General features: G+C 31.3%; 1 protein-coding gene and 1 long non-coding RNA gene across 4 annotated transcripts in view; one reads left to right on the top strand and one right to left on the bottom strand.

Annotated features, from left to right (window-relative positions):
* Window positions 1–432: 432 nt before the first annotated feature.
* The window catches only part of LOC143253194 (uncharacterized), a 41,355-nt gene continuing 24,970 nt past the window's right edge, over window positions 433–16,817 (bottom strand). Inside the window, exon 4 of the long non-coding RNA XR_013029442.1 lies at window positions 433–2,259. This is a non-coding gene — a long non-coding RNA (uncharacterized LOC143253194). The remainder of the gene's footprint in view (window positions 2,260–16,817) is intronic.
* The window catches only part of LOC143253193 (major facilitator superfamily domain-containing protein 6-like protein B), a 29,046-nt gene continuing 16,481 nt past the window's right edge, over window positions 4,253–16,817 (top strand). Inside the window, exons 1-2 of one of the 3 annotated variants that reach the window (XM_076506629.1) lie at window positions 4,253–4,425; window positions 8,499–8,749. The gene's annotated coding sequence lies outside the window, so the exon portion shown is untranslated. Of the gene's footprint in view, window positions 4,426–5,776; window positions 5,818–8,498; window positions 8,750–16,817 lie in introns of all 3 variants that reach the window. The other 2 variants (XM_076506630.1, XM_076506628.1) reach the window with 2 other exon arrangements.

The raw sequence follows: 16,817 nt of genomic DNA, 5'->3' as shown, positions 1-16,817 counted from the left end.
TCTATTTTCTCTTATTTTTAATTAGTATTCAAAGAAATACATCACTATTACAAAGAGAGTTTACGCAAATAGTGTTACGCAAATAAATTGTTTGGGTAATATGCGTAACTATGGCAGATTTTGTGTTTTCTTTTCTATAACAGAAAAACTACAAGGATATTTTCACTCAATCATTCAGATTAGTGGAAGCGGAGGCAACTTATAGATAACAGTTTCAATTTTATAATATTCTCATTATCAGAGGTTAAAGTATGGAAAACTGCTGTTGTTTCAGTCTATCAAATATGAAGATATGTACTAAAAATGTCAATTTATTCGTGATTATTTTGAATAGATGTATGAAAAAAAAGGTTTAATCTAGCTTCGTTTCTTGTACAGTTGGTTAATTTGAAAGGATAAAGCTAATAACCTTTCTTAGTCAATGGCCCCCTGTGTAATTGTTTTTATGTTATAATAATTATATAAACATTCCTCTATGATTGTCAAGTAATTTTAGATAAAGGTTATTTGTTGGTAGTTAGCTGTTATTAGATGTTTGTTGATTCGAAAACAAAAATAAGTAAGAATTGAAGCAATTAATAACACAAGTGAAATATTCAACCATGATTATAAAAGTGAGAAAAAAACACCATTAATATTGAGGGCACGTAAAGTGTACTTCCTGATCTTCATAATAACTTAAGAAACGTATACTTAATTAGTTATACACTTTGCAAAGTTGATTTTTAGTTTTGGTCTCAGTCTATACTCTGCTCTTATTTGTTGTTAATATTAATAGTATTTAAAATAGTTTTAAAAGCTATAAATCTCAGTTACTTTAACTTATAATAAATGCTGAGCTTTGGATTACAACAGTGAAATTCATGTTTTTTAAAAATCATATTTTGTTTTCGTGAGATTTCTTTTCATTTAATCTTTTTATATTAATTTGTGTAGATTATTCGATCTAAAAACTCTTCCATTTTTTCCTGTTATAATCATGTTTTTTTTTATAAACGGGAATTACAAAATTTAATCATCAACAAATTTTTAAAATTTAGGAGGTATGAGCAGATAAAGTATGTGTTTGTGTGTGTTTTCTTATAGCAAAGCCACATCGGGCTATTATGCTGAGCCCACCGAGTTAAAGTAAAAAGATTGGTTAATTCTTCTTCTTCTTTTATTTATTATTTAACGAATAATAATTGATTAACTTTAATTGCCATAAATTACCTGTCAAACGACATCGTTTTCTTCGAAAAAAGAGAAAAAAGAACAATTTTTTAAATGTAAAGTGTAAAACTGGAATTTAGAATACTTTCACATTATTATGGAATGTCATCAGATCTCTTTCCTTTCAACTTAATTTTGATTTTTGGGAACAGAAACAAAATTACATGGGGGAATATTTGGAGAATACGAGGGGTGTGATATCACAGGAATGTTTTTTTCTTTCTGCCAAACATTCTTGAACAGACACAGCATTGTGTGAAGGCGCGTTGTCATAATAGAAACGCATGCAGAATTTTTCAGTTAAAATCGCCTGACACGATCCAAAGGAAATGTCCAGCTCATCAGCAATTTTGCGGATAGTTAATCGTCGATCTTTTGGAATTTTTCTTTCACTTGAGCGACCGTTTCATCAGTGGACGATGTCGAAGGTCGTCTAGAACGTGGGTCATCTTTGAATCATTCCCGGCCATCTGGCCCGGCATGGCCAGGTGGGTTAAGGCGTTCGACTCATGGATTCGAATCCTCGTCACGTCACACCAAATATTCTCACCCTTTCAGCCGTGGGGACGTTATAATATTACTGTCAATCCTACTATTCGTTGGTAAAAGAATAGCCCAAGAGTTGGCCGTGGGTGGTGATGACTACCTGCCTTCCCTCTAGTCTCACACTGCTAAATTAGGAACGGCTAACTCAGATAGCCATCGTGTAACTTTGCGCGAAATTCAAAACAAATCAAACCTGGCCATCGTGGAAGCGTTTTGTCCACTGATAAACGACAGCCTAATTTAAGCTGTAATCACCAAAAGCAGTTCTTAACATTTCGAGGAATTCTGTTCCTCCTTTACCATTTCTCAAACAAAACTTGATGCAAACACATTGTTCTTCTTTTCTGTTCATTTTTATTACAACAGGGGCATGAAATACGTCTTTGAACACGTTTTTCGCAACACAGGTATAAGGTCTAGAGAAATGGCTTGTTTGTGGGGTAGATTACTATTTGTATTTTGTATACACCTCAGTGAAGCTCACTGCCTCTGTACTGGCACCTGTAACAGAAGAAGTCTTAAATTTTTTTTATCAGACCTCCTATTATTCATGTTAAAGATATAGCTTAAGAAGAGTAGAATATTTTAAGGATAATATAACTGATATCTATATTATTCAGTACGGAACATTTAGCAGTATGTCACACAGAAAATACTTCATTCACATATATTCTGATAAAATAGAATTATTGATACAAATTAGAGTCTTATTTTGCATGGTATTTACTCTAAGTATCCAATGTCTCTCCAAACTGTAAGCTTACAATACACGATCAAGTACCATTTTAACGTTGTATTTCATCACATACCAAAGAGAATTTAAAGTGAAAAGCAAAATGTGGGAGGAAGAGCTAAGAACATTCAAACTTAAAAAAATGCTCATGAGAATTGGTTAAATTTTATCCTTAACTATAAACCTATCTAAACATTAAGTATTACGAAATACGACGCAACGTTGGTAAAACAGATAAGTTTCAGCACTTTTGTCTCCGTTAGAAAAAAAATTAGTTCAGTAAATATCTCTTTGTAAAATTTATCTTAGTGGCATCATAAGGAGAAACTGTTGAACATGCTTAACATACTAAAACATATACTATTAAGCCTGTTCTTAAAGAAAATTAACACACACGTATTCTGTCAAACAATACCCTCGCAAAACCTTGTTATGAATAAGCTGTAACACGTATCTTGCACTATCATGGTTTCTTAAAAACTTGTTTGTTTTCTGAAAAAGAATTCCTAACTGGATACAGTGTATATATATATATATGTACATACAACGTATCAAATTAGAACTTTTATATTTATATTTTGTACACAGAAAGACAGCATATGTATACAAACTCATCATTTTAGTTTTAATATGTGTATGTCATAACGAAAATTTAAACCTGAAAAATGACTTACTGAAGGTAGATATAGAAAGTGTACTGAAACAGAAACTACTTTTATTTTGTACGTGGTCGGATTTGCGAGTTATACGCAAGCGAACATAAGCTTGTTGCAGTAAAGATAAGATTAATAGTTTATGTTTAAGCTGCAACATTGTCTTGAAGTATAAAGCATGGTTTTAAAATTAAAAAACTGTAATAGTGTTCTTATCCACATAATTTAAACTTTTTACATTTATAACAAACTGGCTAATATGTTGCGTGACGTTACAAAATTCTGTTTCTAAAAAAGAACGAAGAATTAACTTTTGACTGCTAAAAATTTGATGGATAGAATACCATACACTTTTATTTGGTTCTTCATAATTTGTTAGAAGTAATATATCTGAATTTTGACTTGAATTCTTCTCTTCTAGCAATATAGTAATTTAAAAAATAATCTATAAATATTATTCGGTTTGAAAATTTACTTATATATATTGATTTGGTTTGTTTTGAATTTCGTGCAAAGCTACATGAGGGCTATCTGTGCTAACCGTCCCTAAGTTAGCAGTGTAAGACTAGAGGAAAGGCAGCTAGTCATTACCACCCACCGCCAATTCTTGGGTTACTCTTTTACCAATGAATAGTGGGATTGACCGTTACATTATAATGCCCCACATGGCTGAAAGAGCAAGCACGTTTGGTGTGAAGGGGATTCGAACTTGCGACCCTCGGACTTATAAAGATAGGCACATCTTTTATGAATTCTTTATCTGTGTATATAATAAGCGAATTATGTATGTATCTAACAGCTTTGTACTCACGTGTAAGGTTGTGTGTATTTAATATAGATACTTGCGGATTACTTTTGTTATTTTAAATTTACACTTTATTTACTTAAAATTAAATTTACGCCTATAAAAATTGGTCAAATGTGTTATTGACCGCATGGTGACGCGTAATCTTAGTTTATTTAAACAAAAAACAATTCGTTTATTTATTTATTTTTTCCACAACAAGTAAAACAGGCTAGAACCACGCGCAAGCGCTGACCTTGCTGTTGGTTCAATTCTGATTGGTGGATACACCAAAGTTAGCGAGAGAGTGAAGTACATATAATACCTGTTTAGTAGTTTGCCGTAAGGGATTTTGTAGAGGTATTTATATGTATATCCTGCCTTCTGTTGTATATTCACAATGTAGACAAAACTTTTAAAGTCTAGAGAAGTTTAAATGTGACAACGACATTTTTACATAGAGATAATTTCAAAAATAACAGCAAATATATTTAAAGGTAAGCTATTTGTGCTTGTTCTATCTTCTGAAGTTGTATGTAAGTTGTTAAGTTGATTTAGAATACGTAATATTATGGATATCTAAACCGGCTTGGTCGTCCATGTAAGCGTTTTATGGCAACAGTGAAACTGGGAGTAGGCGATAATTCTGGGGATCTAAAACAATGTAACATACATCTGTTAGGGACTTTTGTTATTTAAATAAAAATGTCTTCCCGTTTATACAAACATATATATATATATTTATGCATTTAAAGCAGTATTCTGTCTGATGTTTCTTTGTTCGTGTTTTCGTGATCCAGTATAAGTTATATGTATATATAAATATCTACGAGTTTCTATCACGACATCTTGCTAATAGCAATACGAAATCTAGGTCTTCGTTTTCATTGACTAATCCGAAACCAGGAGAACAAATACGAATTTTACATATATTGACAGGTTAGTTTAAATAAATGTTATAATATTAGATTTAGAAGAAAGTAATCATTAGAAAATTTCTACAGAAATGTAGTTTTTTGTATTTTGAATTAACTGTTTTTGTTGTTTTTTCTTAGTTTGGGTCGTAAACATTATTTTATGCCTTATAAACATTCAACTCTTTGGCACACTTCTTTCAATACGTATATGTTTTACCCATTCTAATATAGCAACAAAAGTTGAATATTACGGATCGTACCTGTAGAAACACATTAAACAAATAGTCTTGACATAAATACGTCAAAGAAAAAAGGTGACCAATTAATATTGGACTTCGTGAAAAAAGTGTTGGAAGACCTGTTTGTTCTACCAATAAGAAAATGTCCCATGTCTTTAATATTACTGGCATTCTTCGTGAAAGCATAAAGGCGTTATGTGATAGCAGTAAATCAACTCAACCAGTGTGACAATAATCTTTTAGACTTTTTTTTTTTTAGATTTGGAAGTCAAACAGAAATTATTCTTTATGAACAAAAAGTTATTAGAATGATAAAAATACCAGAAAAAGCCAGACTTTTGCAGAGTTATATATTTAGTCTTAAAGTATTTTTCCTAATGTACTCAGTGACGCATGTAGACATTTGAAACCAGTCATTGTGTTCATGGAATGGCCAAAGAAAGCTGTATACGTATATATACAAGAAGCATTTTTGAGAAAGAAAAGACAATGTGATAAAACTGACAAACATTCTGGAACATATAAGGTTTTTAGAATATGTGTTATCATATTTCATATGAGTACATGCTTTCAAAAACTAAAGCTTAATGAAGTAGAATTCTATTAATAAGTTTAAGGCGTGATATTGCAATGAAAAGATCTGAGTATATGGATAAAACATTTAAATAGTTGTTGTTTTGAATTTGTCACAGATAACCCAGTGGCTCAGCGGTATGTCTGCAGGGCTTAAATAGTTAGTATTGATATTTTAATGTTTATGACATTGTTTTAAATATATTTGTTTCAAATAGTTATCCTGTATTAATGTTAAACTTTTGGGAGATTGGACACGTATGTAAGCAAGAATTTGTATCTGGAAACACGAAAGATTTATATTCCACATTAAACATACAAACAAAAATTAAACCAAACCTAATTATATTAAACTAAATAAATATAACAGGCTAACCTCAGTTTTTACTATTTATGTAGCAGCTACATAAATGGATGTATGCTACTGAATAAGTATATATGTACATATATTTAACTTACAGTTTATCCGAACAAGATTAATTCTTTAAAAAATTGTCATCTTAATTTTTGGAGCAAATTTATTAAAATACTTGTACAAGAGTACCAGCTTCAATACATTCTTGAAACATTTCAGCCTGACGTTAGCTTCTAAGAAGAAATTAGTCAATGACACATTACCATATTTTGTGTGTTTTTTTTTTTACTTTATGTCAAACCTTGGAATTTTCTTGAGGGCATATTTGGTCAGGAAACAATTTCAAGTGACCTTTGGAGATGTTAATATTTGACGAGCTTTCAACAATACATCTTTTTTTAATGTAATTTTTTCATTTAAATGTTGTTTCAGTCTATTTCCAAGTCAGTTTTGTTGTCGAACTCATTATTATGTAAAAACAAAGTGTATTATTTGTATTCTATTGTCATTTCTAATCTCTGTTATGTTATTAGTGATTCTTCAAGCTTCACACGATTGGAAAAGTACAGTGTAAAAACCTTGTACGAAGGTATTATGTATTACAGTATTATGTTTGGATACTTGTAAATGACTTTAATATGACCCTCAAGATAATGATTTTCTCTAAGGATTAATTCTTTTAATATTGTAATTGATACATTGTACATTCTTATTTTATGTTTTTTATATTTGATGAAAAGTTTATATAATTGTCTTTAATAAGGTTTTTCCTCCTTCTGTATCTTAATTTTTAATTAGTCCTACTGGAAATGTTTAAAAATAAACATATAAAGACTGGTCTTACTTTCTTCGTCTAGTGGTGTGGAGTGGCATATTTGGTAGGAACAATAAAGTTAATAAATGTTTGTGCAGTTTCATTGTTTCATTAAAACGTAAATACAAACGTGAAACGTGAACAATGTATTACAATTGGAGTTAATTGTTGTTGTTTTTTTATTAAACTTTAAATTTGATTCCGTTTTAACGTGTGAGCTGGTTTATGATGTTGAGAAAGGTTTGATAGTCATTTATTTTGTTTAACAAATGAGAAAATATCTCATAAAACCTATTAAAATCGTGGAGTCTTAGTAATATTATTGGTGATGCTCATTTTGAAAAAGTTCATAAAGATAATTCACACTACTGGACATAATGGACGTCCCATAGTCATACCATATATTCGTCTCCAATATTACCCCAAATAAGCAAGACAGTTTATGTATGTATGTGTGTGATTCTTTAAAGTTGGTGTCTGTGTCTTGTTGGTGTCAAATTGCAATAAAAAACAAACAGCACACAGTTCACTTGTTTTAAAGTAATATAATAAAACAGTTGAAACGTATTTACAATAAACTGGTTTACTTACTTTAGAACACAACTGACAAGACGAAATATCCTTCTGTATTTTGTTGTTACAATACAATCTGCGATAAGTTCACTAAGAAACGCACCACTGTACTTTCTTTACGGCTAAATTCACAATCATACAGTCTGTATCTATCTATCTCTATCTAACTATTTTGCTAAAACTACAACAGTTGAATGAATGATAACTGTTGTTATAATTTTCTTTGATCTCAGTTGAGTGGCTGTGTTTGATAATTTCTATAAATGACTTAAATCTTATGAATATGTTTAAAAAGTGTGAATATTGTTATAGTAGTAAGAAAGCTGAAAGTAATATTAGAGCAAGCTGTTTTGGATCAACTATTACATGAAAATTGGACTCCTAAAATAATGAAAATAATATAATGAAAATAATTTTATATTCACGTATGTATACCCTAACCTCATTAGCAAGAATATAATTTTAAATAAATCCACTTTAGAAGACGAAAAACAAGTGTTTATATCATACCTTCTCAGTCTGAAAAAATGTAAGTGGGTGTAACTTGAAGAAACGTAAACTCAAAAATCACAGAACATAAAAGAGGCTTTAAAAACAGCAACATAAACACTATAAATGTTCTATATATGAGGGATTTTGACCATCAAGTTGATTTAAAATAAAGTACAAAATAATCAATAAAATAGTAAATTGTTTAAGTTCTTGTATCAAAAGTCTGCCAATTTTGAATATCTCTGAAGATTGCATTCTTTATAAAAATTGTTACAAGTCTGTGTAAGTTAGAATGCTTCGTTAGAAACTTTCGAATAATTTTCGAACGATGTATTTTTCTTGGCATATCAGATACGTCGCACATGAAATCTCCTTTGCTAAACTTTTGATTAGATCCGCTTTGTGCACAATACTGTTTCGTTAAACCTCAACGCATTTGGTGATTGTCGTTAACAAAAACGTGTACGCGTTCTCCTTCCTGATCGACCTCTCTTTTTACCTATGGCTAGATATGTTTTATTTGTCAAGTACCATTTGCTAATTTCCATAATGCTCTGACAGCATGTTTTGCTGAGGCTTTAAGTTTCTTAGCATTTATTTCTTCTAGATCTTTCATCTTCAGCTGTTGCCTGGCAACCCATTTACGTTATTTGCATACCTGGCCGGGGATCTTACGTATATAACTATATACAGTCACTGACGTGTGACAACCAGACTAGAGAACTAGACTTCCCGTGTAGCACCTTTATTACTGACGCAACAATTTAGGAGGGAAATCGTTATAGTGGAACGAATTTCATTACCATTTATGGAATGTTGAGGCATACAGACTCTTCCAACCTGTTGATTATTACACAGATAAGTATCCTGTTGTCTGGGAAACTAGAGAACATTTATATATACATTTATACATATACATGTATATGTATATATATCGAAATTGCCTTTTGCGACAGTTTCGTTTCTATTGTTATTGTGTATTTAGTTTTTAAACGACAGAACAGCTATAACCTTGTTACAAAAGAAAAGGTTATCTATTTTTATATTTACAATATGCTTAAAAGTTAAGTTTTTATCATCTGGGATTGAAAACTTGGATTTAATGTAATCTTTATACACGCTGAAGGCTGTTTTAACTAATTTTCGTGTTATAAAAACGCGTGCCCATTGTATCTTACCCAACTTTATATTTTTCTTCCTTTTATATAATAAACGAGAGTAACAAAGCTGTATAAAGCTTTAGATTTACCGTAGGTTTTTATTATGTATCTCGACAACCAATATGTAAAATAGTGGTGGACGGAAAATATGGCTGAATTTTTTATTTCGAAATTACTTGTTTATCAGTCGTGTGTATTTACCCTGATGAAGCTGCAAAGGCAAAGCGTTTGTTAACATAAAATCTTTTATATGTAGTTGAAGTATGAAGGTATTTTTTCTGAACTTTTTATTAGCTTGAAATAAGTTTTAGAGTTCGAGCTTGCGGAGCATATACTATTTTCTATCTATTTAAAGTAATTATATTAACGCAAAATATATAAAATTTTGCGTTAACAATAATTCAGGATGTTTTATTTCTTATTAATAAGAAATATTCGTTAAAATTCCAAACTGATAACTCAATTTACAGAAGGTAACATTTCACAGCCAAAGATTAAAATTACAAAATAACATCTTCACATAAATACACAAAAGCACACTTAGGCAGTATTGTAACATTAACGCATCATTTCGTCAAATTGCTTAGTATGAAAATACAAATTTTTACATCATCAGTTATTTTAATAACAAAAATGCCAGTATTTATATTCATAAATATTTTTTTTTGTAAAACGGAGCAATGTTGTAATAATGCTAATCAGAATTATATTAGGTTTTATTTTCTACTTTTCCATACTTTATTCATAACTGTTCTTTTATAATTTTAATTTACCTGTATTTAAACGAACAGTGAATGGCACCGTTTTAGATGAAGTAATTTTTTTAATTAGGGCCTGGTAGGTGTTTATGTACTTTTGACTTCATGCCTACTTTTAAGGTTATGTCAAATATGAGGTTGATTTGCAAATACTGAAAATATACATTGTGAAGCTTTGTATAAATTACACTAGTAATAGTGAGAAAATACGTTTATTTTCGACGTTTATGGGCAGGGTTTCAGGAAATATGTTGAACGTGTTAAACGAGAACGAATGGGCTGAGAAGTGGAAACTGTGCTATAATACTTTTGCTCAATGGTGTTCATGTTGTGAATGTATTTTTGACATTAAGTCCAGTGGCTTCGGTACGGATATTTTTTCTAGAAAAAAATATTAATCTAGTTATTATTTTACATCATGAAGAGTTCTTGTAATGCTCTGCTTTATTTTTACATAAAAATGTTTTAGTTTTAATATGCTTACATTCGAGGTACTGAGTCGTTCGTATTTAGGCCTAACACTAGTAATTTTAAACCAAATTTTCATAGATTATTTCAATGAATACATAATTTTGAAAGGCATGTTTGATACTGCAGTGCATATAACTTAAAGGCAAATAAGGCAAATAACTTAAAACGTTTTTAAATTCTGTCAAATAAGGACACTGAAAATAACAGATATTACATATATAATTATGATATCCGCCCTCTACACACGACAGATATATAAATACAATACAAACATGCTTATTATGAGGTATTTTGATATTTTAAGGTTAAACCTTTAGGGCTAACGATTTATTACATCACCAACAGATATACCACCTGCGCAGCCTACTCACGGAACTTAAACAAGTTTTAGTATTGAGCATAGAAAAAAATATTATTTTTGGGTTACACGAAATGTGAAGGTCAAGTTTTTGTTGAAGGAGACACAGGAGAATTAAACATTTTGAATATTAAGTTAATGTAATCTCTAACTTTATTTAGTTGTTTATTATGTGTCATAGAAACTAATTTAAAGAAATGTTCATGTTTTTGTTCTTTAATTTTCGATCACTAGTATATTTACATTCTATAGAAATTTACTGTTAATTACTGTGACATATACACCTGTAAATACTTACAGCATCATGTTTTTTAATTTCTGAATTTTTTGATTACTTAATACTAAATAAATTAGAAAACAATAAATGACATACAAAGCCGAATGTTTATATGTATATCATAAACTAAACCTGAGGTACTGTTTACAACTCTCTTAATTAATGCATTTCACCCATAATGACAACATAAAATAGAGTACTGTAGTGTTAAGGTTATAACTCACGTTTCTTCTTTACGGTTTAACACAGTTTCCAGAAGCAACTTGCTGATAACAACATATGTTATTACCAAAGTAGATAATTTTTTTTTTGCTCGATAAAGAAGTTCATAAATGCATTGTAAAAATGTTATTCCAACTCTCTGACGTATTTCTACACTGACTGGATTCTTTATCAGGACCACACACATGGTTTTATAGGGCATTCTCTGTGGTATCTCAAGCATGACAAACTGATAATGTGATGTATTGGGTTAAGCTACAACCCTATAAATGCAGGGGTGTTATGCTGACATGGTTAGTGTGCATGTCAGAGGCTAAGGGAAAGTATCTCTCCGAATTTGAAAGATATATGGTTATAGATGCCAGTCTACTAGGAGGGTCATTATCAAAGACATTTTATTTGACTGTTGGTATAAAGACATCTTTAATCAGAAAAAAACAAAAAAAAAAACTTGTGGTTTACAATCGCTGGTGACTGACCGAGAGAAGATACTGTTGGATTGCTTGCAAAGACCAGCATACATTAAACTGTATAAACTTAACCAATTTTTGCGTCAGTAGTCAGGCTTGAAAATCTCCTACTGTTCTGTACAAATGACAATAAACACCAACAACAAAAACCCTTATGGTAGCTAGCAACTATTTCAAAAATTGTTTGTTTCAGTTGTAATCAATAAGACTTGGCTTAAGTTGCATATATACATGAAAGATTGTTTTTAATAGTTTTGTGTAATAACTGATTGGATGAATACTATGGATACGTTATATGTATTGTTAAATTTGAAAAAAGACTTGTTTGTTTGGTATTTGTTTCTTATATATACATGACTATTTTAATTCAAAAGTAGTGCGAGTGTTAAATTTAGTTATTTTTAGAAGGGAAGCTAATCGCAAGTTTGCTTACATAACTGTTCGAATTATCGTTGTGTAGTTCAATTGTTGTAAATTGGCGATTGATGTGTTATTACGTCATGTTACTAGAACCTTATAAATATTTCTCGAGTATTATTACTTCGTAATATCTCGTTCAGTTCTGAGCTGGGATATTCATAAAGAAAGTGTAGATCAAGTAGGACAAACAGAGACAAAGTTAGTGAGAGCTGTATTCAAATATATCTAGAGTGTGTTTTGTACATTTAGCCGTAAAAAGCATATAGTGGCCCCTTTTAAGTGAAATTATCACAGACTTTATTGTAACAACAGAGCAGAGAATAATAATTTGTTTAGTCAACTATGTTATAAAGCAATTGAACAAACCTGTATGGAATATGACGAAAATAGATAACACTGTGTAACACAAATTTTGTTCCTGGATAGCATGTGTTACTTCTTAACTGCTTATGTTGTAAAAGTACAGAAAATTGGCATTATTCCCTTCAATCTTTGTTTTTGTGACCTGGATAATGAAACTTAGAAATTAACCTATTTTTTTATGTAAAAACGGGCAAATTTGCACATTTTCATTTATATAAGGTCTGAATAAAACAACATATGAATCAAGATTTACATCTATTTATACCAAAGTTATACAAAAATGTTTAGAAGGGAGTAGTTTCTCGAGATTTGCGACTGTAATGTAAATCACTTTCACGAAGAGTTTGAAGAAGAAAATATGTCTCTTCCATTTACTTTAGGCATAAGCAATTTGGAACTAATACTTTCTGCCCAGGAACAAGAAAAAGTAAAAATTTTGTTACATAGTGTAATTAGCTTAAAGCCTTGGATACAACTGTAGTAATCAACGGTATAAGGTAAGAGAAATTATAACAGATTGCATTGTAATAACAGAGTAGAGGAGTGTAATTCGTCTTGTAAATTTTGTTCCAAAGTAACTTAGCCAAATTATCTGGCTTTCTGACGAACAGAGATGCTTATTTAAAGCTCTGGATACAATTGTGGTAATCAACAGGGGGACTAGAATTTGTATCTACGTTTGACTTGTTTTAATATGTTACTTTAAATGAAGTGCGTTGTATGTTGGTTGTGTCTTGTTGAAGTTTATTGCCAATAAGCCACAGACACTTACAGTAAAGAATTCGGTCCACACATACTGAAAATAACCTGACACTGATGATAAAAGAAAACAACTACATAATGATCTATTTTTCTCTGCCTTCGGCGAGGTTTGAAACCTAATTTTTAGTGTTACAAATCCTGATATATATCACCGAATCACAGGCAAGAATGTTGATGAAAGAAGGGTTAAACTTTCTTTTATCGTCTCTTCGTCACTGCTGTTAACAATCTGTACAAAGACGTTTGTCAGTAATAAGAGGTTTATTTAGTTCACTGATTTATTTTTTGTTTTAAATTATTTGCTTGTAAATAATCACATAGAACACTTTTTGGGAAGACACGTAACAACACTGTTTGTGCAGAACAGCAATTTTTTTATTGATTGTTTGGAAATAAGCACAAAGTAACACAATGGGCTACCTGTGCGCTGCCCATACGGATATTGAAAACCGGTTTTTAGCGGTGTGAGTTCGCAGACGTGCCACTGAGAGGGCACAGAATAGAAAATGGAAATAATTCATTTTTATTCCTTGCTTTGTACCTGCTTTTTTTGAACGAGTTGTCGTGCTTGTTAATAATTGTTTTAGTTATGTATTTAGTGTTTTATAAACTAACCGCACTAAATTATTCCTGGAAACATGTGTTTATTGGTAGTGTGACGGAGTAGACATAGGTTATCTGAGTATAGAAAGTAGGAAGCTATACTTTAAAATTAAAGCATACTATAAAGAGCATGTTTTTATAATGACTACTTGTTTGTCTAGTGTAAATATTTTCTTATTTTATATTTCAGAATCGAATGCTTTTGTATTTCTACAAGTGATTATGTTTTATTTATAAACATTATGGTAGGCAAGTTTCGGTCATATATATATACATATATGTACAGATATATCGTAGCTCTTTCTGAAACAGGGATTACACTCCGGATATACTCCTGTTTAATTACTATAATATAATAGCCACGCAAATTCGCTTATTCGCGCGTGAATGCAGAAAAACTCAACAATAATGTGGACCTGTTCTTACCTAGGGTAGGCAGGAGATAAAATGTTGTTTATTATAGAGTATGTAGGTCAATCGATTATATACAAGAATGTTCCACTGTAAACGTCACCCCAGTCCAGGTGTTACTTGTAAGTTCTGCTCTCTATTTAGATATACATTTATGTTGAAAAAATTAAAAACATAATGGTTACCATTAAATTTTTGCTAACATTCTTTCACTCGTTTCCCAAAATTCAATTTTGAATTGAACGTGGAGAAACATAAACTTCTCAGACAAAGAAGTGTAGATCATATTTAGGATGTTTATGTTTGCGTCTCTGGGAACACGAAACCTATTATAATATCATGTTTTATCTTTTGGCTGTTAGATTAATTTTACTTTTCGTAGCTTCTAAGAAACATGGAGAACAGTTTTGAAAAAAAATAGCTTTTAATCTTCCCAGTGTTTTGGATTCGGTGAGTTAAAAAATAACTTGAACAATAAACACTGGTCCTAGTTAGTCTAGAAACGTTATGAGAATTGTAGATATTCTAGATTCGATATGGTATAATTAGCTTAGGTTTATGAGTTAAAAGAAATAAGAGAAATAAAATTATTATATATATATATCTGTAGTAAATTTCTTAGTGGTTTGCCCTATGAGAGTTTTCATCTCTTTTCACAACAAATTACTACGCGTAATTTTTATACAGTTTTATACGTTTACAAGTTGTTTTTTGTTGTGTTTTTCAAAATTAATTTCATGCTAAATGAAACAAATGTCTGCGTCTCGCTTTTAAGTATAAATTTTGAGAAAATATTTAATTTGATAGTTGTTAAACATTATTTTTTGTTCTAACTCCTATTGCATTTAATTATGCTGTTAAGTAGAGAAATTGTGCCAAATTATTCTAGGCATATTCAAATATATCAATCGAAAGGGTTTGATACAGTGAGTTCAAAACTGTACTTCCTTCTCAAATCGGTCAAGAGATGACGGAGCTTGTTTGTTTTGAATTTCGCCCAAAGCTACACGAGGGCTATCTGCGGTAGCCGTCCCTAATTTAACAGTGGAAGACTAGAGGGAAGGTAACTAGTCATCATTACCCACCGCCACACCTTGGGTAATTTTTTTTTTACCGTTGTCTTATGACTCTTCCATGGTTGAAAAGGTAAGCATATTTAGTGTGACGGGGATTTGAACCCGCGACCAACGGATTAGAGTGCCTTAACCACCTAGCCATGCAGGGCCGTGACAGAGTTCCGACATAAAACTTTGTATTTGAAGCATTCAGAGCCATTCTATATGTCTAAAAGGTCTGGCATGGCCTAGCGCGTTAAGGCGTGCGCTTCGTAATCTAAGGGTCGCGGGTTCGCGCCCGAGTCGCGCCAAACATGCTCGCCCTCCCAGCCGTGGGGGCGTTATAATGTGACGGTCAATCCCACTATTCGTTGGTAAAAGAGTAGCCCATGAGTTGGCGGTGGGTGGTGATGACTAGCTGCCTTCCCTCTAGTCTTACACTGCTAAATTAGGGACGGCTAACACAGATAGCCCTCGAGTAGCTTTGTGCGAAATTCCAAAAACCAAACCAAACCAGCCATGTCTAAAAATCGTAGAATATGTAATTTATATAGTGTAATCGTTTATTTGAGGTTACCGAAGAAAGTTAATTTATTAATGAAAAAGTGATGAAAGTGTTGTAATTAAAACGATTGTTATCACCACTAGAGTCATTGTAATATTGGTTATATTAATATGTATGTCATTTTCATATTTATTGCCTTCTTGAGGAGTTAAATGAATTCTTTGTTCTAACGTTTGTACAAGTAGTATCATAAATAGCCTTTGTACTTAGTTAGTAACTGCAGGTTTGTTTACCTTGACTTTCTAAGCTCTCACAATACCTTTTCTATATGTATAAATTCCAGGTTGATGATGAAATCAGACTTCAAACGTTCCCACTGTTTTTTACACATCTTTTGATTCAAAATTCAGATCCAGTTAATTCCAAATATTAGATTACTTGTTTTCTGTTACTATGTGATATTTTTCTATAATTAATCTTCATACTTGAATCTGTTAAACAAACTGTGAGTTTCGGTTTTTACCTGTTTTATGGTATTTATAAGCAAAAAATTAAATATTTAATATATAACATATTTCGCTATCAAGCAATATAAAATATGTGTGTAGATCAAACATACACAAAAAGTATATTTGCAAATGCTCTATAATTTCATTAAGTCGTGTGTCCATTTATATAAAAATGTTTATTTGTTTGTAATTTGTAATTAAGAACAAAGTTTCTGTGTTTGTTTTGAATTAAACACAAAGCTGACACAACGCGCTATCTGTGGTCTGCCCACCACGGGTATTGAAACCCGGTTTCTAGCGGGGTGAGTCCGCAGACTAATCGCTGTGCCACTGAGGGGTAGGCATTGAACTACACAGTTAGCTATCTCTGCTCTATCCACCATGGTTATCGAAGCCCGGATTCTAACGTTGTAAGAATTTGTTCTTTTGATGCATGAGCTGAGTAGATATCTAAAAAATTAGGTAATTTTACAAAACGTCGATGTTTTTACTTTCTGCTACTGTTTTCAGAGTGAAACAATTGACTTTTCCATTAAAATGAAAAATTTCGAGTAGCTCTTCATTTTTACTTTCACTGGTTAT

Source organism: Tachypleus tridentatus, chromosome 6 (assembly GCF_004210375.1).
Source record: "Tachypleus tridentatus isolate NWPU-2018 chromosome 6, ASM421037v1, whole genome shotgun sequence".
Lineage (NCBI taxonomy): Eukaryota > Metazoa > Arthropoda > Merostomata > Xiphosura > Limulidae > Tachypleus > Tachypleus tridentatus.
The sequence above is the reverse complement of the archived record's forward strand: the minus strand, read 5'-3'. Positions and strand labels throughout refer to the sequence as shown.